This window comes from Alligator sinensis, unplaced genomic scaffold (genome assembly GCF_000455745.1).
Source record: "Alligator sinensis unplaced genomic scaffold, ASM45574v1 scaffold274_1, whole genome shotgun sequence".
Classification (NCBI taxonomy): domain Eukaryota; kingdom Metazoa; phylum Chordata; order Crocodylia; family Alligatoridae; genus Alligator; species Alligator sinensis.
In genome coordinates, this window is record NW_005842124.1 from 657,919 (window position 1) to 682,819 (window position 24,901).

A 24,901-nucleotide genomic window follows, 5' to 3' on the forward strand; every position below is an offset into this window, starting at 1 on the left:
TCGGCTCCTGCTGGGGGAGCTCGCGCGCTGCTCCCCGCCCCCGCCCTTTCAGCTCTGAGGCCAGCGGAAGGCGGGGGTGACGTGTGCTCGGGGGGCGGCGGTAGCGGCGTGTAGTGCGGCCGGCGGGCACGGGCTTTCTCGAGCGGTGTCTGTCGGTTTTCTTTCGTAGCAGGACCCATTTATAAACGTGGACAGCCAGCTCCACCCAGTGTCTTTCGCTCCTGACCCCCAGGCCCCATGTGCGTGGCACGGGGGCCACCAAGCAGCCCCTGGCAGGCTGGAGCTTCGCCAGCCCGCCAGGGAAAAGCCTCAGGTTTCCCATGTTGTTCCTCCCTAAAGGAGGGTCCACTTTTCAAGTCTGTTCATAACCTTTTATATATGTTTGTGGCCCACCCATGGCTTGAGAAACGCTGGTTTAGAGTAATTTCCATCCCTGGAAATCTTCGAGAGGAGATTAGGCAGATGTTGGTTAAGGTGATTTAGGCAGGGATAATCCTGCCTTGACCAGGGGGCTGGACTGGATACCCTCATGAGGGCCTTTCCAGCCTCACTTTCCAAAGATCCTAAACAGCCCCAGAAATTGGTATCTAACCTGCACTTAAAAATTTACAATGATGTTGATTTTCCTCCCCCCCACTTGTTCCAGTACCTAGTACATAGCTAGGAAATGTGTGCTAATACTTAATGTAAATCTTCCTGGTAATTTAGGCCCATTACTACTTTTCCTGTCTCCTGTAAATGAGGAGGGCATTGTATTGTCATCCTTAAAACGACCCTTGTTGTATTTGAAGACTGTTATCAAATCCCCTCAATCATCTCTTCTCTTGGCTAATCCCACTGGTACCACCCTTCATCACGTATCTCTTGCTTTTGTTTGTGTTTGTATAGTCTCTCATACAAATATGACCTGAATTTCATTGAGACTCTTTGGTGCTGTGGCAATATAAAAATAATAAAATGTTAATACGGGTTTCCCTCGCTTTATGTGGGTTCGGTATGTGCAAATTCACTCTTACGCGATGACCCTTTTTTATACCAAAAATTATGTGGCGAACAGCTGATTGAAATTCCTTGTTTACTTTCACTTTGCCTTATATGATTTATGTTCATAGAAACCCAAACTCAAAATAATAATTATGGATACTTGGTAGGTCTGCCTATGTTCTCCTCAAACTTGCAGTCACAAGGCAGCCGCCATTTAAAAGCATAGCCAAATTCTCATCATTCTTTGTAGATTTCCAAAGAACTTATAACTGCTGCAGGTATACTAGACCTTAACATTGTTTCTAGTCCCTATTCTACTTGTTCAGTTCCAGTGTGGTTTGCTTCTCTGATCTGATGGCCTTCGCCAAAATTGGAATCTGGTTTGCTGATTCTAAGCACCGATCAATTTATAAACTAAGGTTGAGAAACTCACTTCTTTACGCATTTTTAGGAAGGTTTTTCTAATATTACATTCCATGCCACATGATAACTCTCCATTAAGGCATCTAATTTTGTAAAACATCATAATCTTAACCTTCAGACTACCTCACAAAAAAGTGGTGCTGATGGAAATGGTGACAGTGGCAGCATATCCACCCATCTTTTGTAATAATTTTTTTTTAGGGACTTGAGCAAGTTGTTGTAAGATTGCACTCAGGCACCTAAGAAAACCTGTGTGCTTAACAGGTGGAACAGAATCGCATCTCTGGTCTTCATAATGGGCAAACTGATAGTTTTAAGTCAATGGCTGTGGTATGGGATGGGTGTGTTTTGTACATATTAGTAAAACAAACCGAAGATGTTGTTCTTGCAAACCCTTAGCCCCTCTAGCAACCCTAGAATACATGCAAAAATGCTCAGATAGGTTTTCTTCAGGAATTTCCATTGCAAAAACAAAACAAGAAACTGAAATTGCAGATCAAACATCACATTAGGGAAGTAAAACCTTTGGCAAATAGAGGATTAGATGGAAAAACTTCCTCTCAGTTGTGATTGTACAATATTGTGTACAGGAGGCTAGAGAATTATTGCAGAAACTTAATAAATCCGCACCTGGTAAACTCATCAATTACTGTTGCAAACTGCTGTGCAGCTCCTTCAAATCCATATGGCTCAGTAAAAGGAGCACACTGCTCAGGGCAATGTTATTCATAGCTTTAAAATATTCATGATTATGTTTAAGCAACATACCTTGCTTAAATGCATTTTCCTTACCCCATTTATTTCAGTACTTACTTTCATATTGACCTTTTATAAACAGCATACTCATCAAAATACTGAATGATGTCTGATCTGAGAAGAAGCTGTGCAGATTCTGGTGACATATGATGAGCTTTAAAGAAAGTCACAATTAGGACCCATCTAATGGCAACACAGCACATCTACCAGCTGTGAATTAGCTCATTTGTACTGATCTCAGGAGGCTTTGGATCAGTTTTGTGCATTATCAGCCTGGTCCATACTACTATACTGCCTTCTCCATGCATATTATAGGGCTCCAAACTGCATTCTATCCTGGCATGCAAAAGGATAATGTTTATAGGATTTTTGACATCTTCAAATTCCTGCCTCAAAGTAGATTTTTACATTATTTATAAAACCTCAAAAGGATTAATTTTCAGAGACAGTGGGCACATCTACACAAGACTACTGGATATTTATTTAGTACTTGTATTAGCAAGTACTAAATAAATGCGTAGTAACTGGAGTTACTGTGTAGCAGCACTGGCAAATGTCTTTTAGATGACACTGCTACAATAGCCTAATAATACTGCATAGTAGCGTATTAGTACTGTCTGTGCTGTGACATGCTAGCACGCGGTATTTTTCAGCTGTTGTGCAGTAAACATCTCATGTAGATGTGTCCAGTGAGTACATACAACTTTCTCTGACATGCATGGGGTTTTTAAATGTTTAGGGCCATAATAAATCCAGACTTAAACTTCTGTGTACAGACTTAGATTCTTTCCCCCACCCGGGAATGATTCTGATGGAGCAAAGGGTCTTCAGAGAAATATACTGACATGTTTGGTTGAGGAACTGTGTGAAATCAATATTTGTCAAAGAAAATTCTGTAATTACTGTGAAATCCAACTGAACTGATTACAACAGAAATGTTAACTTGACTAAGTTTCTTCAGTGTTGTTTCCAAAGGAAAAAGGCAGATTGTTTCATTCAAATTATTTCATTCAGCACTTGGGACTGTTCTATGTTAGCAAATAAATTCCCATTATTTCTGTAAATCTTTTTCTCTGCTATAATTCTGAATTCACAGAAAGCTTATACATACAATACTTTACTGACTGAAGTCAGTAAATATTGCATGCACACTCACAAACACACATGTGTTTTAATATAGCTAAAGGAAATTACCTGATCTGTTATGAGTTCTAGTGCAGATGATTCAAGGTCCACCTCATAACAGCCTTAAAAAAGAGTGGTCCGAATTTAAACTCATGAAGAGCCACCTTTCTGTTTCCTGCATAATGCCAGATCAGAAGAAGGATTGTAAAAATGTAAGTGCTTGAAGAAGATAGAAAGCCAGATGGTTGCAAACTTAGAGATAGTGAAGTATGCATATGAAACAGCATAGTCCCAGTTCATACTATGCCACCAAAAGTGTAAAAATACCATTATATTCTAAAGAGGTCTCATCAGATACATGTTACGGAATCATGCAAAGCAAACATGATTTTTTAAGAAGCAAGGCTATAGTCTCACCATGAAACCTGTTAAGAGTTGCCTTGTTGTCTGCTATTTTTCAAATACTGATTAAATCAGTGTATCTGAAGGTACCAGAATACTGAAGAAGTGTGAAGAAGCCTAGTGTACTTTAAGATAAAGTAAATTTTCACATCAAATGTACAGCTATCACCCTATCCGGATTGTTTGTCACCTGGATTAATTTCTCCAGTGTGCTTTCTCAAGCATTCATTCCGCATTTAAATAAAGAGCAAGATACAATGACATATTCTGTCATTCACCTTATACCTTGCATTCAATTTATACCTCAGCTCCCCTTATTGATTTGGATTATAGAGTGGATTTCCCCTTTATAATCCCCTCCACAGAAAGAGCTGGACAATTAACATAAGGTTTGACATATTTATCCCAACACACCTTCCCTTTCCCCTATAGCTTTATTCTTTGAGACAATCCTCACATTGTAAACATAGTTATCATCACCAAGGATCAGGGTTTTTATTTCCCATAGAAAAAAGTGGTCCCCCGCCCCTTTGTCTAAGGAAAATGTGGATTTTTCATTTTAACAGAGAAACCCATGGATTTTGCACTTTTGCAAAGAGCTCTGCAAGGGGCTGGGAGGAGGGTGGTCAGGCAGGGGGTGCCATGTGCATGTATATGCACATGGCCACCAGGCAGCCTGGATAGCAGCTCTCACTGGTAAGTGGTGGGCTTCAGGTGGGATGGAGACCCCCATAGGGAGGTAAGGAATGAGCTGGGCAGGTCTGGGGCTGGGAGGTGCTTGGGGTGAAGTAGCTGCAGCTGAAGCATTCTGCTTGGGGCCAGAATGCTCAGCTGCAGGGTCTCAGCAGGGAGTGAGACAGGCAACTCATCTGTGGGATGAGGTGGCTCCCCACTATTGTGTGCACTCCCAAGGAAGGCAGGGGGGACCCATGCCCCCCAGATTTGTGCTTGGGTTGGGGGGGTGCTGTTCACTGCAGACTTAGGCTCTTCATCATGCTGCCCTCCCTCTGGGGCCTCCGCAGCCCAGCAGGTGTACCTGGCACTGCAGGGCAGAGTGGGGCCACATGAGGAAGTTCCTTGCTGCTGTGAGCTCTACGCTGCCCTAGCAAGGTGCCCCCTGCCCACACGGCAGCAGCGGGGGTGGTAGCATGGGCTTGTGCTCCTCTCTGCCGCCGCGCAAGCAGGGGACGCTTTGCCAGGGCAGCGCGGGGCTTGCAGGGGCAAGGAGCTTTCCTGTGTCGCCCCGCTCATGCTGGGGTGCACAAGCTGGGCTGTGGAGGCCACGGGGGCAGGGCAGCAAGCTGGGGAGCTGGAGCCTACAGTGGGAAGCCCACAGCCCACACCCTGCCCCACACACAGATCTGGGGGGCACGGGTTCCCCCTACCCCCTCCAGGACTGTACGCAGAGGTGGGGAACTGGTCCTACCCCCTGCCTGAGCCCGAAGCAGGCAGGCAGCAGAGGGTGAGGAGCTGGGCTCTGCACTCTGCTCTACTGCAACAGCTGCTGCCTCCTGCAAGTAGCAGCCAAGGCTTGGGTGCTGCTGCAGGGAGCAGGAGGTGGTGGACCTACGTCCCTGGCCCTGTAGTCTTGGCAGCTGGGGGCCGCCTCCGGCAGGTCTGGGTGGGACAGGGGGCTGTGGGTGAGGGCACTAGCAGGGTCAGGGGGCTGTGTGGGGGAATGAGGGGCACCAGCAGGGCCAGACCTATGCCCTGGTGAGCTAAGGGGGCAGGGGGAGCTCTGATTTTCCTTACTAAAAAATCCAAAATCAAATACCAAAATATATAGGTATTTAGAATTTATGTTATTATTGTGACTGAGGCACTGGTAGGCTTCCAAATTGTTTTAAAATTGTAAATGTATCAGGAAAACCTTATGTTCAACTGATACCTATATATATAGGGACCTTTCATTTTAATCACAGATTTTGGGGTTTTAATCAGAGAATTTGCGATTTTTTATCAGGGAAAACCAGGATCCATGATCATCACTAACATCAAGAATTATGTAGTACAGAGCTAGAGGAAGGTCAGTCAGTATACCCTTTATGAATTTCTTGGGTCAGATCTATGTTTCCTGAAAGGGGAAAAAAGGAAACATACATTTTTCCAAATAGGGATTTTGTCATCATTCTAATATTATAAAAGCCTTAGTCTGTCTCTCTGTTTGTCTGTTTGTCCCTAATGCTTTATTTGCACCCTGATTGATTGTCTTGGTAACCAAGCACAAAGCTGAGTGAAACAACCAATCAGAGTGCTGCAAGAGTGGTCTGGACACAAGGTGGTGGTGGCGGCACGATGGAGTGCTGCCATGACAATGAGGACAGAGGGACAGAGGGGGGACGAGGCCAGCACTGCTGACCTGTCCCCACCCCCAGCCCTGCTCCCTGGAGGTGGCAGCGATGGAGCAGGAGGGGCCGAGGCCACCTTCCCACTCCCTCCCAGGGCTCTGGGCTCTGGAGGCAGTGGTGGCATGGGGTGCTGGCCGAGGGGGACAGAGGGGACAGTAGCGCAAGCTTCCCCCCTCCACTCTGGGGAGGAGGTGGTGGCACAGGGTGGTGGGTGGTGGCACTCTGTCCCCGCCCTTCCCACCCCCCACCCCACCATCATTCCTGACGGGCAATTGGCTAGTAGATAAAAGTCTGTAACCACTGAAGATGTCACTCCTTCCCCAACAACCAGACTCGTTCCTCATTTTGGAGGGTCTGAACCTTTTCATATTCCTGGTTTACAGATGTGACTTAGATTCAAAAGTACAAAATGGGAGCTTTGGAAAAAGGGAATAGCCTAATAGGAAAAATTGATGGAGAGAAAGATTGGCATAAACCTCTTCTTGATATCCACCTACTACATTTTTAACTAAGCTTTTCTGTAGAAGATAAAAGGTAATTGTTTTAAGGGTTTGGTGGCTTTGACTGAAATGAACAGCAACTTCAGCACTAATTTTGGTACTGATAAAGTTGATCCAAAACCCCTCCAAATTAGTACCTTTATTACCATAAATTTGATGTCCAGTTTCTTCTGCTGAAATTATTTCAATTTTATAGTATATTCTGTTAACAAATACTGTTTTGCTGTAAATAGGGATGAGGAAGAAGACGAAGAAAAAAAGTAAGATTCAGTTTAGCATCAGATTTGCTCTTTTTGACAATAATGAAGTTTGCATTTACAACCTGCTGTTATTTACTATATAATCCAAGCCACATGCTGGAGCCTTAATGATTGGTTGTCAGATGTGCTGGGAACCTGGAGCTCCTAAAGTCAATAGCAGCTGTGGAAGCTCAGAACCTTTTAAAAAAATTAGACTCTTAATGTTCAATATAAAACAAAAATGACAGTAAAAATGGCACTTATTTTCTCTATACCTGCTCCCTTTGAATAGGGAGCTTTACTATTAAAAAAATATTACCACTCTTGCTTTGCAGAGTACACATAGACAAGAGAAGATCAGGCAGTATTTTATACCATATGCATAATTGAAGATGATCTACAGAAGAAAAATTAAAAATGAGATGTGTGTATTTTTCTTTCACTAACCAAGGCATAAAAGCATTCATCACACCAAAAAAATGTTCTCCTTATTATGAAATTATCTTGCTATATTCTGTCTGACTCTTACTGCTGTCACAACATACATCACTCTGAAATCTCTTCAACAACTCAGGAAATAACAAGAGGGTTTCACAAAGGGGTGTGGGGGTGGCGGAGAAATGGAAATACAGGTTTTCCTTGCTTTGTGCTGTACATGCATTCCTGGAAAATGGTGCATAACTTGAATTGGCATAAAGGGAACCCATTTTACAATGTAACAAGTGCTGGTAGAAATGAAAAAACAAAATGTAAAATTCAATCAAGAGACCCATTTGCTTGCTTTTGCAATATGCTACAAACTTGTTAAAGTGTTTCTTTATTAACTTATAAAGACGTGTTTTGCTAATTTCTGTTTTAAATAACATTTATCTTCAGAATGTCAGTATGATACCTGGCCCTATTTTATTATTGCTGCAAACACTTTGAGACAATGTTGAGAACTCAAATCAGTCATAAATGGCTTCTGTATCAAATGTCTGCAATATGTGTAGTGCATGCAGAAAAAGCATACAGAAGTTGCCAAATAATTCTTTCAAAAGACAGATAACATGAGAATAAAGATTACCTATATAACTTTTGTTGATACTTTCCTTACATGCATGCACTGTGATACAGTCTTTAATTACATTATCATATGCAGTTGTTCCCATAGTACCATTATCTTGTTCAGCAATGGTTCTGCCCCTGTATCACACTCCAAACTTGACTTGCAGTTTTTGGTATTTGTAGAGCAGTCCCTCTTGGTAGAAATGTTAATCTTTGTTCAAAGTGGTGTTAGAGTGATGTTGTTGTCATGATGGTCCATGAATTATGTGAGAGGCAAGGATTATTTTAGGATGATATCTCTTATCAGACCAACTGCACGGTTGGAATGAAGTTAGAGAATCGCCAATGACGAATATCTGTCATTCAAACGCATGTCTAAAGCTCAACCATGCAGTTGGTCTGAAAAAAGAGATCACCTGAAAAAGATCCTTGCCTGTCTTTGTTCAAATCATTCACACTTTCACTGCTATAGAGAATACTTGCTAAACTAGCCATTCATGATTTCTGTTTCTCCACTTTTGAATTCTGTTCTGCCATATAAAATCTTAGCCGAATAATACATGCTCTTTCCCAAGTAAATGCCTGAAACTAAAGTTGTTCCTCTCTTAGCGACAACATTGTATAAAAGCACTACTTTTTATTTTACACGTAGCTAGTGGCTGTATTCCCAAAGAGCTATGGAATAACAACTCCACAGTAAATTAAGCTTCCCAGAACGTTTTAAGTACACACAAATATTTATTTCATTCATGGGAGAGAGAGAGAGAGAGAGAGAGATGTGGTCTAAAATAATACAATGTTAGTAACTTTTTACTGTACTGATATTCCCAAACCAAGATATGCAATAGCCTGAGGAGGACTTTCAGATAGATTTGGTCAGGTGGCAATGTTCTAGGATGTCCAATAAAATAGGAGGTAAGAAGTACTCCAGAATAGGATTGGAAGTTGTCCCCTTTGAGAAAAAAGTTAGATAACTTTGGTTACAGTCAATTTGGAGATCTAGATCTGATAGTTACAAATGAAAAGGTTAATGTTTTTGGAAGTTATGAGCTTATGAAAATTTGCATTAATGAAACTGCTGCGTTACCTAAATTCCAAAGTTGCTATCAGGCATCCACTATAATAATAATGAATGTTTTTATACCGTCAAATTGTTGACTAACAGGCAACTTCTTAGTTAAAAGGTTTTGATCTTCACTTGTACCAGTCCAATTCCTTTAAGGCATACTGTAGTTTATGTGGGGTAGAATCAGATTCAGCCCACAGCTACTACCACCAACAGATCAACATATGTAATCTTGGACTTGACAGCTCCATGTAACTGCTATTCACACTCCAAACAGGTGGCTGCAGGAAGCTACTGAAAAGCTTGGTTTACTTATTATTATACCTCAAAGCATGCAGAGTCCTGCATAGATTCAATGGGAAATGGTTGCTCTTGATTGCTCAGGCCCTACACAAAAGCCAGTCATCTCTAGCCTATTGTCATTTATTGAACATGGCTATTAAAGCAGAGTTGTTGGCTACAAATGTCCAACTCGGGATCCTTAAAATTCTGGTTTATTAGGCGGATTGAAACACTGTAATGAAGTTAAATCATAAACCTTGGGGCTGGTCCACACACACACACACACACACACACACAAGCAAGCTACAAGAGTCAGGTATACCTATCCCACAGGCGCTGGAAACTGTCGTCGAGGCTTCTTCCAGCGTGGTGTTATCTTCCAGAAGGGGGTCGCCAGCTGGTCCTTCTGGCTGGACAGGTCGGGTGCTGGTCAAGTTGGAGATCAAGAGGGCGCCGCTGAGGGTCACTTTTCACTGCTTTTTATCTGTCCTTGGCAAACTTTGGTGACTCCCCAGTTTTCAGGTTTGCCCAATCCAGGGGTCGTTGACCCTCGTGGGACTTCCCCCTCGGTGGCTACTGGATGGCATCTGTCAGCCCCAGGGGTTGTCCACATGTACGTGCAGGTTTGGGAGTCTGTTGATGAATTTTGAATAGGGCTCTGGGAGCGGTTGATCTGGAGATATTCATCCCAAAAGTTGGTCCCCGGCGTTGATTAACTCAGACCAGGACTTCTAGCCCTTGAACAGTGATGTTTAGAGATTTCCCGGTTGTTACATTGTCTTTTATTGATTTCTTCCATTGGTTGATCTGCGGTTTTCCTAGGTGTTAGTTGCTGCCTGCTACTGTGTTACGCATTCAATCACTGATTCACTCGCTCTTTCAGGGGCCCGCCTGATACAAGGAAAGTCCAGTTTGACTCCTGCCCTTAACATTGTTACAATGTATAACTTACTTCTGAAACTAAACACATTTAGTTGAAAGTTGAAAGGTGAGGAGTATAAAATATAAGCTACAAATGCCATGGCACACAAATAGATAAAAATACCAAAATACACGGGGAGATACAAAATGCACACATACAAATTTTAAACACAATTCCTTATCTTAAAGTGAAAGAAAGAGGAAGGAAGAAAAGGTAGAAGAGGAAAAACATATTCAAAGAGGGGAGAGCAAATGCAGGCAAGAGGAAAAGGGGGCTTTCTGCTACAGAGTAAACTGACAGGATCTAAACTATCAACTATTTATTACAGCACTGTCTTGTTGGTAATGTAAGAGAATATATAATGGTCTTGTTATGTAAAAGAATATGCCATAGAAACTCTATGCACTGAAGAGGATTAGGTGGGGATTTGTTGAAATTTAGTCCATTGATTTTACTGCCATTTCTTAAAGTGAAAGATACTAAACTGATGACCTAGGTAAAAGGTGTCATTTTGGAACCAAGAGTTCTAGTTTTTTGTATGCCATTAAGTACTAAGAATTGTTGTCTAATAAGAATTGCTAATAATAGAATGTGCTAATAATAATTTGGCTATGTGGGTCTGTGGAGAAATCCCCCTCTCTCTGCCACTCACTTGGGACAAACTAGGTGACCCGTGTATCTCCTGGGTCTCTTTGTGGTACTGGCTGGTCAGTCAGGTCACCGATGCAGGTAAAATTCCTAGGGGGAGGGGAGTGGGCTCTCTTCATCTGCCGGGCATTTTGAAAAGCCACAAGGAATGCACCTCCAGGCTCCGGCTTGGATGATTCTCTGTAAGTAATGACCTGTAAACTAGCCAGAAGTCTAGAAATACGTATAGGCAGTTGCATTTAATAGGATCATTGAATCCAGTATCTGCAAAGGCTCAAATGACTTTTGTTTGCTCCAAGTGTATTTCTAACTTCTATACTACCCCCCAACACCCCCCTCCCCGCCCCAATAGAAGTATCAAGTTACAGCGTGCCTGGCTGTGGTGCTGGGAGAGGGGAGAAGCAAGCCTTTTGCTCCCTTTGCTTGGCTAGCAAAGTTGGGCTAGGCTTTTTATTTTCCTCCAGTATCTGAGGTTATCTTTGAATGCTTCAGGCTATAGAAGCACGCCAGAATCCCATGGTGGGTTGAGCACCCACAAGGTCTACAAGGTCTGTGTACCCTGGAGGGCACAGAACCCTGACAGCAACCACACCCCAGTTGGTGGCAGCAGTTACTCCTGGCTTGTGGGTGTGCTCCGGGAAGGGGGTCAGCAGGATGTAGGTGCCCCAGGGGAGGCACCCAAAGCGGGGTTAGGGTCAGGCACAGTGAGGTGGGTGGCTCAGCATAGTAGTGCCCCCTACTGTCCTGTCATAGGGTCAAACTAGACTAAAGCTATGCCTCAGAGCAAATCATAGAAAATTAGGGTTGGAAGGGACCTTAGGAGGTCATCTAGTCCAACCCCTGCTCAAAGCAGGACCAACCCTAATTAGATCATCCTAGCCAAGGCTTTGTCTAGCTGGGTCTTAAAAACCTCCAAGGATGTAGAGTCCACAACCTCTCTGGGTAACCTGCTCTAATGTTTTACTATCTTCCTAGTGAGAAAATTCTTCCTAATATCTACCCTAAACTTCCTGTGCTGCAACTTGAAACCGTTGCTCCTTGTTCTGTTAACTACCACCACTGAGTAAGGTTAGCTCCAAACCCTACTTCAGGTAGTTGAAGGCTGCTATTAAATCCCTTCTTAGTCTTCCCTTCTTCAGACTAAATAAACCCCGTTCCCTCAGCCTCTCCTCAGAAGTCATGTGCCATTGCCCCCTCACTATTGCCCTCTGCTGGACTCTTTCCAATTTGTCCACATCTATTCTGTAGTGGGGGGACCAAAACTGAACACAGTACTCCAGATGTGGCCTCACCGGTGCTGAATAGAAGTGAATAATCACTTCCCTTGCCCTGCTGGCAACACTCCTACCAATGCAACCCATGTGCTGTTAACCTTCTTGGCAACAAGGGCACACAACAAGTGCTCATAGCAGAGCTGACCTGAGCAGGGTGCAGGGCCTGGAGCAAATCAGCTCATGTGGGGTCCTGCCCCACCTCCGATCCGATGGGCCCTGGACCCAAAGAAGCTGCTGCCACCATCGGCATGGGGGGAGGGGGGAGTAGCGAGTGGCTGGACATGGAGCCACCACTCCACCCAGCTCTGTGCCACTGCTGCTCCCCTGTCACCCCGATTCGCCCCCCACCCAGGGACAGCCCTGACTCATAGTCAGCTTATTGTCCACCGTTAGTCCCAGGTCCTTTTCTGCAGAGCTGCTGCCCAGCTAGTCAGCCCCCAGCTTGTACTGGTGCATGGGATTGTTCCTTCCAAAGTGCAGGACTTTGCACTTGTCCTTGTTGAGCCTCATGAGATTTCTTTTGGCCCAGTCTTCCAATTTAACTAGGTCACTCTGAATCCTAGCCCCACCCTCCAGCATATCTGCTATTTCCCCCAGTTAGGTGTCATCTGCAAACTTGCTGAGGGTGCATTTTATGCCGTCTTCCACATTGTTGATGAACATATTGAACAAAATTGGCCCCAGGGCCAACCCCAGGGGTACTCCACTTGATACAGGCTGCCAACTAGACATCATGCCAGTAATTACTACCGTCTAAGCCTGATGCTCCAGCCAATTTTATATCCACCTTACAGTCCATTCATCCAGTTTCCCCCAGTTAGGTGTCATCTGCAAACTTGCTGAGGGTGCATTTTATGCCGTCTTCCACATTGTTGATGAACATATTGAACAAAATTGGCCCCAGGGCCAACCCCAGGGGTACTCCACTTGATACAGGCTGCCAACTAGACATCATGCCAGTAATTACTACCGTCTAAGCCTGATGCTCCAGCCAATTTTATATCCACCTTACAGTCCATTCATCCAGCCTGTACTTCCTTAGCTTGCTTCTGAGAATGTTGTGGGAGACCATATGAAAAGCCTTGCTAAAGTCAAGGTATACCACATCCACTGGTCTCCCCACATCCACAGAGCCAGTCATCTCATCATAGAAGGCAATCAGGTTGGTCAGGCATGACTTGCCCTTGGTGAATCCATGCTGACTTCTGAATCTCTTTCTTCTCCAAGTGCTTAAAAATAGATTCCTTGAGGATCTGCTCCATGCTTTTTTCAGGGACTGAGATGAGGCTGACTGGTGTGTAGTTCCCTGGATCCTCCTTGTTCCCTTTCTTATAAATGGGCATTACGTTTGCCCTTTTCCAGTCATCTGGGTCCTCTCCTGATAGCCATGAGCTTTCAAAGATGATGGCCAGTGGCTCTGCACTCATACCAGCTAACTCTCTCAGCACCCTCAGTTGCATCTCATCTGACCCCATGCACTTGTATATGTCTGGCTTTTATAAACAGTCCCAAACCTGTTCTTTCACCACTGTTGGCTTCTCACTTTTTTCCCTAAACTGTGCTGCAAGGTGCAGTAGTCTAGGAGCTGACCTTGCCTGTGAAGATTGAAGTGAAAAAGGCATTGAGTACTTCAGCATTTTCTGCATCCTCTGTCACTAGGTTGCCTCCCCTATACAGTAAGGGACCCACACTTTCCCTGATCTTCCTCTTGTTACTGACATAGTTGTAGAAACTCTTCTTGTTACCCTTCATGTCCCTTGCTAGTTATAGCTCCAATTCCACTTTGGCCTTCCTGACTTCATCTCTGCATGCCCAAGCAATACACTTATACTCCTCCCTAGTTTGTCCAAGTTCCCACTTCCTATAAGCTTCCTTTTGGTGATTCATTTTAATGAAGAGTTCCCTACTAAGCCAAGCTAGTCTTCTGTCATACTTGCTAGTCTTCCTGGACATCGCGATCGTTTGTTCCTGCACTCTCAGTAAGGCTTCTTTAAAGTAGAGCAGCTCTCCTGGACTCCTCTTCCCCCTCAGACTGACTTTCCAGTGGATCTTGCCCATAAGTTCCTTGAGTGAGTTGAAATCTGCTTTTCTAAAGTCCAGGGTCCTTACTCTGCTGCTCTCCTTCCTTCCTTTCTTTAGGATCCTGGACTCAATCATCTTGTGGTCGCTGCTGTCCAAATTGCCATGTACTGGTACATTCCCCACCAATTCTTCCCTGTTTGTGAGCAGCAGGTCAAGAAGAGCATGGCCTCTAGCTGACTGCTCCACCACTTGCACCAGGAAGTTGTCCCCAACAGCCTCCCCCAAATTCCTGGATTGTCTCCACACTGCTGTATTGCCTTCCCAGCAGATGTCAAGGTAACTGAAGTCCTTCATAAGAACCAGGGCTTGTGATTGGGAAACTTCTGCTAGCTGTTTAAAGAAAGCCTCATTCACCACTTCCTTCTGGTCTGGTGGTCTATAGCAGACCCGCACCATGACATCACCCCTTTTGCCCTCTCCTCTGACCCTAATACAGAGACTTTTAACAGGTCTGTCTCCAGTTTCATACTGGAACTCTAAGCTCTTCACTCATACTGGCCTGTGGTCATCTACTCAGGCCCTGTGCAGGCCCTCTCCACTCATATTGGCTGACTGATCACTACTTAAGCCCTCTGCTCTCCTTTGGCCTGATGGTGCCTGTACAGGCCATCTCCCCTCATTAGCCATTGTTGGCTTAGGCTGTCTCCACTCACACATGAACGACAGAGGCTGGGGGGGGGGCATGGCAACCGCCTGCAGACAGTGGTGGCTGTGGCGGTGGCATGGCGGCAGTGGGTGGCAAGCTGCTGCAGGCAGCCACAGCAGTGTTGGTGGCAAGGGCGGGGGGTGGCGAGTGCTGACCAGTGGTCGGTGACCACCTGCAGTTACTGCCAGCAGTGTTGGAGGTAAGGTAGGGGTGACGAGAGGCAACTGTCTGCAGGCACCACCAGCAGCATCGGCGGCGCTTCTCTGAGGGGGTGCACCACCAATCTCAGGGGGTGCACGTGGCTGGGCTCTCTGTTCAGGCTTCCTTCACAGCAGCCTGGCCTCTCTGCTCGGCCCTCATCCTCAATAGCCTGGCCTCTCTGCTCAGGCCCTTATCTACTTTCTTAATGATCTGGCCTTATCTACTCAGGTCCTTATCATTGTCGATAGCCTGGTTCTGGTGGCTCAGGCCCATCTTATGCCTTAGGCCTGGCTCTGGGATGCTCAGGTCCTCTTTTAGTTCTGGCTCCAGCCAGCTCAGACATTTAATAGCCTGGCCGTGGCTCTCAGGCCATAGCCTGGCCTACCAGCTCAGGCCTTCTTTACAATAGCCTAACCTCCCTGCTCAGGCTTCCTTCTACTCCCTGGGACCCCTTGGCTCTCCTGGCCCCCTGTTTTTTCTCGGATCCCTTGCTTTTCTTTCAGGGTGTGCTCCCTTAGCTTTTCCCTCCCATGAGGTAACCCACTCCACAAGACTTTCTCTGGGACCCTGTTCAACTAGCTCCTTACTCTCGGCCTCAGCCAGTCTAGGGACCCTTGTGGGGTCCCTTGGAACCTCCTCCATCCCATCTCCTATCCTCCAATCATTGCAATGACTTCCTGAAGCAATGGTACTCCATCCCCAAGAGCGCTGCTCCTTTTGCTCCACTACTGTAACTGTCAGCTCACAGCTCTCTGCCTAGACGGGGGCCCTGACCAAACCCAGGCTCCCTCAGCTAGTTCCCTGCCCCAGCAATCACATGAGGCATCTCACTGCCTCTACCTGTCAGTCTTTTAACCTACAGGCTGTTCTACTGAGGACGCGCTTCACCTGCTGGGCTTCCTCAGTTTCACTGGCTTGCCTTAAAGTGGCAGGCAAAAATAATGCCCTGACACACCATCCATGACAGTGCTCCAGTCATGCGAGCTATCCCACCAAGTCTCTGTTATTCCAATTACATCATAGTTCTATGACTGTGCGAGGACTTCCAGTGCTTCCTGCTTGTTTCCCAGGCTCTATGCATTTGTGTACGGGCACCTAAGGTAACTAATCGATTTCCCTGATTTCTCAGGAAGAATGAGAGCACTTCCTCTGTTGCCCCTTCCTGCTGGTTTTTCCTCGTCCTCCAGGTCTCCCACTTCCAAACTTAGCTCAGGGCTTTGGTCTCCATCCCCCAGTGAACCTAGTTTAATCACAAGAAGAAGATTAAGGACAGAGGCACACAAACGTGTTTAAGAAAACACATTTCACAGAACAACTACTTGCTTTCGGAACTCACCATCCTCGTGCTCAGGGGAAATTTACAAAATGCCTTCAAATGGCAGGCCTGGGGGGAAAATAATAAGCTGGTTGGACACTAAGAACCAAGTACTAAATGCAGGCATTGGCTTAATGGCTCATTAAAATTCTACCCAGGTCCTAATAATCTCTCCACTCTACATGTGTTAAGGTTCCTCTCCACTTTTTAATGGTAGCCCAATTAGCACATTGCTGCTGCCCATGTGACATCCCGTTAAAAAAAAATAAAGACATTTGACAGTGTAGAAATCAGTGGTATTACAGAATATTGATTTGCATTGCATTACTGTCAGATAACAGATACAAATCATTTAAAAATGAATACACAAGTACAGCCCACATAACACGTTGAGAGGTGCAAGTGTGGCCCATTGTGCCAAATAGGTTGAGAACCACTGGCCTAGATCATCTACTAATCAAGCTATCCTTTCTTCCACTTTTTTTTGTTGGTTATCAACTTTTGGGAATCTCGCTATACCAATTTCATAGCCCTGTAGGCTATTTTAGCCCTAGCTGAGCCTCACTGAGGTCTGAGACAAATGCAATGCATTACATTTGAAAGCTTGACTTATGTCTATCCCAACCATGTTCCAGTAATGGATATCACTCACACACATCCTTTCTTCTCACATAGTTAAAGCCTTGAAATACTACAGAAGGTAGTGATAAGGAATATCTTTTACTCTTCCAACCTGTGTAGAGTTATTTTGAATAGTAACATTAGGTATCCATTCAGCAATATGTACAGGATTGGTAACTGGGGTTATTTATGAACCAAGGATAAACCAAGGATATATTATTTAATCCTTGTGCAAAAGTGTTTTTGAGGTCAAGACTCGAGCATTTCAAAGTATGCATAAGGTACTGTTATCAGCTGAGATCAGTGGGAGACTTTTTCTTCTACTGCCATAAAGATCAGTAGGTTTACAGCACTACACAAAATCTGCTTTGAGCAATGAATCACAGTTTGGTTCACGTGTGGCAGCGGCCTAACAGGAAGTTTGTCTTGTTAGTCTTATGACACAGTAATTCCTGTACATACAACGTAGTTTACTGAGTTTGTGACTGGGAGCCACTTCTGACTAGAAAAGCCAAGTCATTGCTTTTCCCCAAGGCCTTGGGCAAATTACTTTAATAAAACTGTTTTCTTCCCTTTAAAACAGAGATAAATACATCAGCCCTCAGGCAAACAAGATCCTGGGCAAAATTTACCCCTGGCTCTGCCCAATCTCATCCGGTCCTGGCTCAGCCCTCTCCTACTTCATCATATGTGGTGGTGGTGAATCTTTAGGTCCCCGTTTTACTAGCAGAGGGGGGAAAAACTATTGCATATGCTTTGTATGTGGTTTCCAAAAGCTAATAACATGGTATTGAAACCAGTTTCCTCAAAAACAACAAACCCAGCTCTTCTTAAGGAGAATTACATCCTTACAAATCATGTTGGAATGACTAGTTTATTTTTTTTTAGCCTCCTTTCTAGTAACTTGTAATTTGGTCCTCTTGCTCTTAACTGTGCTGCTTTTCAACTGTGCTTACAATATGTTTTCAATCAGTGTGCCTTTTTATTTAAATTTTTCCTTTTATAAAAGATTCTTGTCCGGGCTAACTCTGGTTCCCTAGAATGTATGGTACAGACATTGGAGGAAGCACTAATAATAATTATGCATATGGTGGCATTAGAAATTAGATCTTCTGGATCAGTAGTGCTCAAGCCTTTACCCTGTGGGCTGGATGGGCAGTGCATGTTCCATCAGTGGGCTGGATCTGACCTGTGGCCCCAATCTGTCACCCAGGGCAAGTATGATGGCCATACTGATGTGGGGGGCGGGGTGGGGGGGGAGAGTGTAGGGAGCAGTTTAGCCCTGATCCAGCCACACAGAGGGAAGAGGGTGTGGCCTAGCCCCAACCTGGCTGCACAGGGAGAAGGCAGTCTGGCCTGGCCTTATCTGGCTGTGGAGGTAAGGAACATGGGAATTTGGCAGCAGGGAAGGGTGTTGGTATTAATGGCCACTCCTCCCCTGCTGCCAAATTTTCTGACCTGTGGGGAGTCCCATGGGCCAAATGCGGGCTGTATTTGACCCATAGCCTGGAGGTTGAGCACCTGTGTTCTAATGATTTGTTAGTTTATTCTTTGCCCCTGGGATAGTAGATTTTTTTTTCTTCCCTAAAGTATGTTTCTAGTCCTCTGGGGTTTTTTGTTTCATGTAGATTATTCTAATATAGGCTGCAGGTGTTGAACAGATTCAAGTAAAACAACAGTTGCCAAATAAAAAGCAACTGTTATCAAGTTTGATTATGTTGTTCTAAGAAGGGAAACTATCATTCTTCTGTTAGTTTATATATTTGCTAAATAGCTTAAATAACTTGTGGTTGCTTTGGTTTCTGTTTAAAAACTAACAGCTCTAAAATGAGATAAGGAAGAAGGCTGCTCTTGTTTTAAAACAGCACTGAACATCAGGAGATCTGGGTTTCATTCCTGGCTCTGACAAAGTTTTCTATTGTAACGTTGGACCAACCAGCTTGTTCACCCTGGGAAAACTTTTCAAAAGAGCTTAAGTCCAATCTTTTAAACTGATACAACCTGTGAGAGGGGGAAGATCACATGGCCAGTCGCAATGCCAGCCCACTCCTCTGTCCAAGGCAGTCCACCCTGTCTCTCTTGCCATGACTTACTGTTCAGTAATACAAGTTGAAATAAGTGGGAAGCTGCCCATTTAATGCCCTGATGCCTTGGGGTCTACACACAGCTCCGACCTCCCCTTTCCATGTCCCGTGCCTCACAGATGGCATCCAAAATTATTAGTTGCTTCAGTCAGAAGTCGGGCAAACTCTGCCCCTTGCTGGACCTCTCACAGTCTTCTCATTCATGCTAACTCCTCTCACAGGGCCTCATTCACTCCACTCCCTCTTACAGGGTCTCTTTCACACTGCCCCTCACTAGGCCACTCTCAACCCATCCTGCTCCTTAGAGCGGCCTTTGGGCTATCATGTTTGCCTACGTACACTCCAGGTGATCCCCCTGCAGCTCTTCGGGTGCCTTTTGCAGCCTTCTCTACCAGTGATGTTTCTTACGCCTAACACTAGGCCAACTTTAGCCACAAGCCCCTCTCTTGGCTCTTCATGCCCCGTTCCTGGGGCCACTCTCTACCCCCTCACTGGGACCAACTCTATGCCCTCCTTTCTGGGCTTGGGGTCTTACACCCCCAGGGACTCAGGTGCCTTTCCCTCAGTGTGCCTGGTCCCATTGTCTGATCTATAACCCACTGGGTGGTGGGGGCTAGGGTTATAAGGCACCCCTACCTGCCTTTCACTGGTGAGGCAACTGGCCTGGCATTTCTGGGAAGCTACCCTGCCACGGGTAGCCCCATCAGGCTATCCTTCCCCAGCAGGGTGCAGTTTCAAGTCATACCCAGGACCAGGAGCCTCCTGCTATCCTCATAGCTCCTGCCCTTACTTCTAAGGTGTTCCTGAGCATCCACTCAGCCAGATGTTGTTCTGCTGGCTGCCAGCAGCAGACAGCTGGCTCAGCCCTGAGTGCCTGAGCTAAAATAGAATCTGCTCATCTCTCTCCTCCATTAAAGGCAGTTTCCTGGTTATGGAAGTTAGTTGTTTTCTTATCCAAATTTAACCCTCATTGGTTGTGTTTTACCCACTGATTTCTTTTCAAATGTTCTTTGGTTTGCTTTTTGTTTTATCAATAAATTCTATAAGTTTGCCGGAGACCAAACACAAATCTTCTCCCATTCTTTGAGCAGTCTGCATTATTGATCAATGTCTGCAGAAAGTAGATTTGCTGCAGCATTGACCTGTTTGTACAGATGGCCTAGTATGGATCTTCTCGGCATTATGGCAGCCTGATTTGTATTGATTGTATTGTAAATTTAGCATGCAGATTTCTTTCATTGAATTTCAGTGTTGATCTGGAAAACAGATTCCAGGAAACAATTATATTACTTCAGTTTAAATTTTTAAAAAATTGCATTACAGTCTGTGCTACAACTGAAAATAGGACTCTGCTACTATAAGGAAGCTTTTAATTTAATAAACTCGTTTGAATTGGATTTCAGCATATGTTTACTAAAACGGTGCCTTGTAGTCTACACTGTTTTAAAATCTTGCAAGTGGCTCTGCTAGCCTGCCCCTCATCACTGCCCCAAATTGTTCAGCGAATGGTTATTTGTGTTGTCAGGAGGGCAAAGATCATATGAGACTTTTTTTGTTGCTGAATGGTGACAACATATCATTGTTTCTTTTTTAAAGTTAGTGACCATCAGGATGAAGGCAGAAGAAACCCCCACTCTTTGTGCCAGATTAGAACATATCTTTGTCAAGCTGTGTGTGTCAGGACAGGTGACTGTCTTGACTGGATGACATTCTGGAGCAGGCTTCTAATGCATAGAAGCACATAATGAAGTGGTTAAAGCAAAAGCAATTTAGACATTGGACATTTTAATCCTTGTTAGCAGAGTAGATCTATATTTGACTGCAAGCGGTGCTAATTTTAGCACCATGTAAAAACTTATTTGAACATAATCTCTTCTCCTGCCCCCTTCCTATCCCCTGGAATCCAACAATTGCTTTAGGTCATTTTTGTAATAGAATATATTTTTTTGGAATGCTATGGTTTCCCTAGTTAAATTATGATGCTGAAAATAAGCCATGCATTTGGGAATTTTGACACACAATGAACAATGGCATGTGTGTGGAAGTTTTTTTCTCTTGGCACTAAAGTAAGGATTTCTCTGCCTGAAGTACACAGGTAAAAATAATCAGTGGGAGCACTGATCAGCCATTTAGTTTCTAAGAAGATAGATTAGGACACTCATGGATTTATCTTCTGATTGCGATATAGTGGATGCAACTCTGAAAAGAAATACTGGAGCTTTCACATGTAGTATTTGTATTTTTAGATTTTCTACATGCAAAGGTAGAGACATCTACCATGTTTAGAAAATTCTTTCCTTAGATTTCCCCTCCAAAATGCTAAATGAGTATTGGCTACATCTTTCTTACGAAAGACTAGCATGGTGTAAGCCACTGGGGAGGTTGACTTGTTGCTTTCATTCTAGAACAAGATCATTGATCAAATAAAATTATTTTTTAACCCAGAAAGATTTTTTCCCCCCAGTACTTCCAAAATCAACAAGCCTGAATGTTATCTCTGCCCTTGTACCACTCATTCAACTTCAGAGTTGACCGTCTCAACCCAAGACTCTGGATCCAACCCCCATATCTAGTTTTGGGATAGTCCCAATCGTATGAGCCTTACAGATCAAGTGCAGTCTTAGGGCATTTTTACACATGCTCTGGGGGTGGGGAGCAGGGTGGGAACTCTTTAATTAAAGTGTCTCCAACAGCTGCTTGCATTAAAGCACCCACAGTGTCTTGTGTATCAGTGTCCCCGTGCTTCAGAATGGTGGTGGGGGCGCTTTAACTAAAGGTCATCAAATGAGCTTTACTTAAAGCACTACTGTTGCTATTTTGAAGTGTGGGGATGCTGATACACAAGAATTGGAGGCTAATTAGCACACTCCAGCAAACTCAATTAATTGAGTCTGCTCTGATGCACTAGAATTACAGTGTGTGAAAGCAGCCTCCCCACAAGTCTACAGGCACCCTTAGATTTGGGTTTTCCAGAGCAAGTGTGATCCAAGCCAGCCATTAATTATACAGGCTTTCCTGAATAACTAACAGACTTTTAAAATGTGGTACTACTCTGAGAAATGATTCTATAAAACTGATGTAGGTAGGTTTCATTTTTACCCAGCCATAAAGATTCTATATTAAATGCCTCCTCTAACAGCTGATCCCAGTCACGCAACCAAAGAGCTGGGAGTCAAATGGAGTTCCACAACAACGAAAGTTACAAGTCCAAATTCATAGATTCATAGATTGTAAGGAGCTGGAAGGGACTTTACAAGTTTATTGGCTCCAGCCCCCCTGTACTAGGCAGGAAAGACAACTGGGGTCAGGTGATCCCAGTGAGGTGACTGTCCAGTCTCCTCTTGAAGATTTCCAGGGTAGGTGATTGCACCACCTCTGGAGGGAGTTTATTCCACAGTCTAGACATTCTAACTGTGAAGACATTTTTTCTAGTGTTAAGCCTGAAACGGTCTTCCAGGAGTCTGTGGCCATTACTCTTGGTTTTCCCCAAGGGTGCCTTGGTGAACAGTTGTTTGCTGAGCCCTGGATGTATTCCCCTGATGTAGCAGTAAGCTTCTACCAAGTCCTCTCTCAGCCTTCTCTTTTTTAGGCTGAAGAGTCTCAAGCCCCTCAGCTTTTCCACATATGGCTTGTCTTGCCAGTCTCTGATCATACGGGTAGCTCTTCTCTGGACTCTCTCAAGCTTTCCCACATCCTTATTGAAGTGTGGCATCCAGAATTGGATGCAGTACTCCAGCTGTGGCCTCACCAATGCTGAGTAAAGCAGAAGAATCACTTCCTTGGTTTTGCTTAAGATGCATTGCTTGATGCATGCCAAAGTATTGTTTTCCCTGCTAGCTACAGCATCGCACTGACAGCTCATGTTCATACTATGTTCTTTTATTACCTCTAGATCCCTTTCAGTCATGGTGCTAGTCAGTTTGGCGCCACCAAGCCTGTAAGTTTGTTGGGGATTGTTTGTTCCCAGGTGGAGCACTTTACACTTCTCAATATTGTTGAACTTCATCTGGTTTCAATCTGCCCAACTTGGCAGCCTATTTAGGTCCACCTGTATCTGCTGCGTATCTTCAAGCTTGACCGTGCTCACCCATAACTTGGTGTTGTCCATGAACTTGGACCTGGTAGGGAGCCGCACTCCCAAGCTGCGCACAAACAGGCGTGCTCTGTAATGGCACGTTGGTGTTTGTGCCGGTGTTTGTGCAGGCAGGTAAGCAGGAGGGGCCAGGAGGAAGTCTTGGTAAGGGAAAGGCAAAAGCACCACCAATAAATAAAAATGGTGTGGACACGGAGTGTCGCTAAGGCCTCTGCCTGGGGGGCACCGCCTACTCGGGGCTCCTCTGAGGCCTCCACCCAGACGAAGCCTATGAGGGGGCTGGCAGCACCCTGCCCCCTGGCCTGCGGGGGATGCCTGGTGGGGTCAGGGGGGGCAGGGAATGGGGGCCCCCACACCTGTCCCGCAGGTGTCCATCTTAGGGCCCTGGAGGGGCAGTTGAGGAAGCTCCAGGAGGAGGTTAGCAGGCTGAGGGGGGGATCAGGGAAGCAGAGGATGAAACTGATGGGCATTTCCTTTCCCTGCAGGGCCAAGCACCAAAGGAAGAAGAACCCCAGGAGGTGCCCTTCACAGCGGAATGGCAGACAGTTCCCTTCAGACCCAGGGCTGCTCATGGTGGTGTAGTACCAGCTCCCCCAGTCCAGCTGGGGAACAGGTACGAGGCCCTGGTGACATTGGAGGAAGAGGAACATGAGGAGGAAACCTCTGGTGAGGAGGTCACTCCATGTACAGAATGGGCTGGAGGAGGCAAGTTGACCCGGAGAAAGACGCCGGGTACTCGTCATAGGTGAATCCATCCTGAGAGGAACAGAGGGTCCCATCTGTCGCCAGGATCCCATGACACGTGAGGTCTACTATCTCCCCGGAGCGCAGATTCAGAACGTGATGGAGATGATCCCGGCCTTCATTCAGCCCACTGATTACTACCCCATGGTCTTAATCCATATGGGCACTAATGATGCGGCCAGGAGCAGTCCAGACTGCCTGATGAAGGACTACCAAGCGCTGGGAGACAAGTTGAAGGAGATAGGGGCACAGGTGGTCTTCTCATCGATCCTTCCAGTGAGCGGGTGTGGAAGACGCCATGAGACCTGCATCTGGGATGTCAGCTTGCGGCTTTGGGAATGGTGTCTTGCAGCGGGCTTCGACTCTCTGGACCATGACCCTCACTTCAGAACAAGAGACATGCTCGAGTGGGATGGGCTTCACCTCTCCCCCAAAGGTAAGTGTGTGTTCTCTTCCAGGTTGGCTGATCTCCTCCAGCGGGCTTTAAACTAGGCACATCGGGGGGAGGGGGAGGAAGAGGACCAAGGGAGCCACAGAACACCAAACCAAGAGACACCCACAGGAACAGCCCAGCCAAGTCAGGCAACGAGCACAAGAAATACCCAGGTAAGAGAAAGGGGCCCAGACAGTCCGGGGATTGCAGGAGAGGCGCATACATCCTCAGGAGGCCTTAAATGCCTCTACACTAATGCTCACAGTATGGGGAACAAGCAGGAGGAACTTGCCCTCCTGCTAGCTAACACAAACCCAGACATAGTGGGGCTCACTGAAACTTGGTGGGATCCAACGCATGACTGGGCGGTGAACATCAAGGGCTAGAGGTTGTACAGGCAATATAGAACAGGGAGGAAAGCTGGGGGTGTGGCGCTCTATGTCAAAGAGCAATACACATCCTCTGCAAACAGCACTGGGTCTGAGGTAGGGAAGACAGAGGTGCTCTGGGTCAGAATACAAGGGGGTTGGGGGGAAAGGGACTTAATGGTGGGGGTCTACTACAGGCCACCTAACCAGGGGGAAGAGCTGGACCGGGAATTCTCAGGTCATCTCGCAGAGGCAGTTAAATCAAGGGACGTGGTCATCATGGGTGACCTAAACTACC

At 45.4% G+C, this 24,901-nt stretch overlaps 1 protein-coding gene across 1 annotated transcript in view; it reads right to left on the reverse strand.

The window, feature by feature from the left end:
- The window catches only part of MRPS27 (mitochondrial ribosomal protein S27), a 137,592-nt gene that overhangs the window by 69,320 nt on the left and 43,371 nt on the right, over positions 1-24,901 (reverse strand). The gene's annotated exons all lie outside the window — the stretch shown is intronic.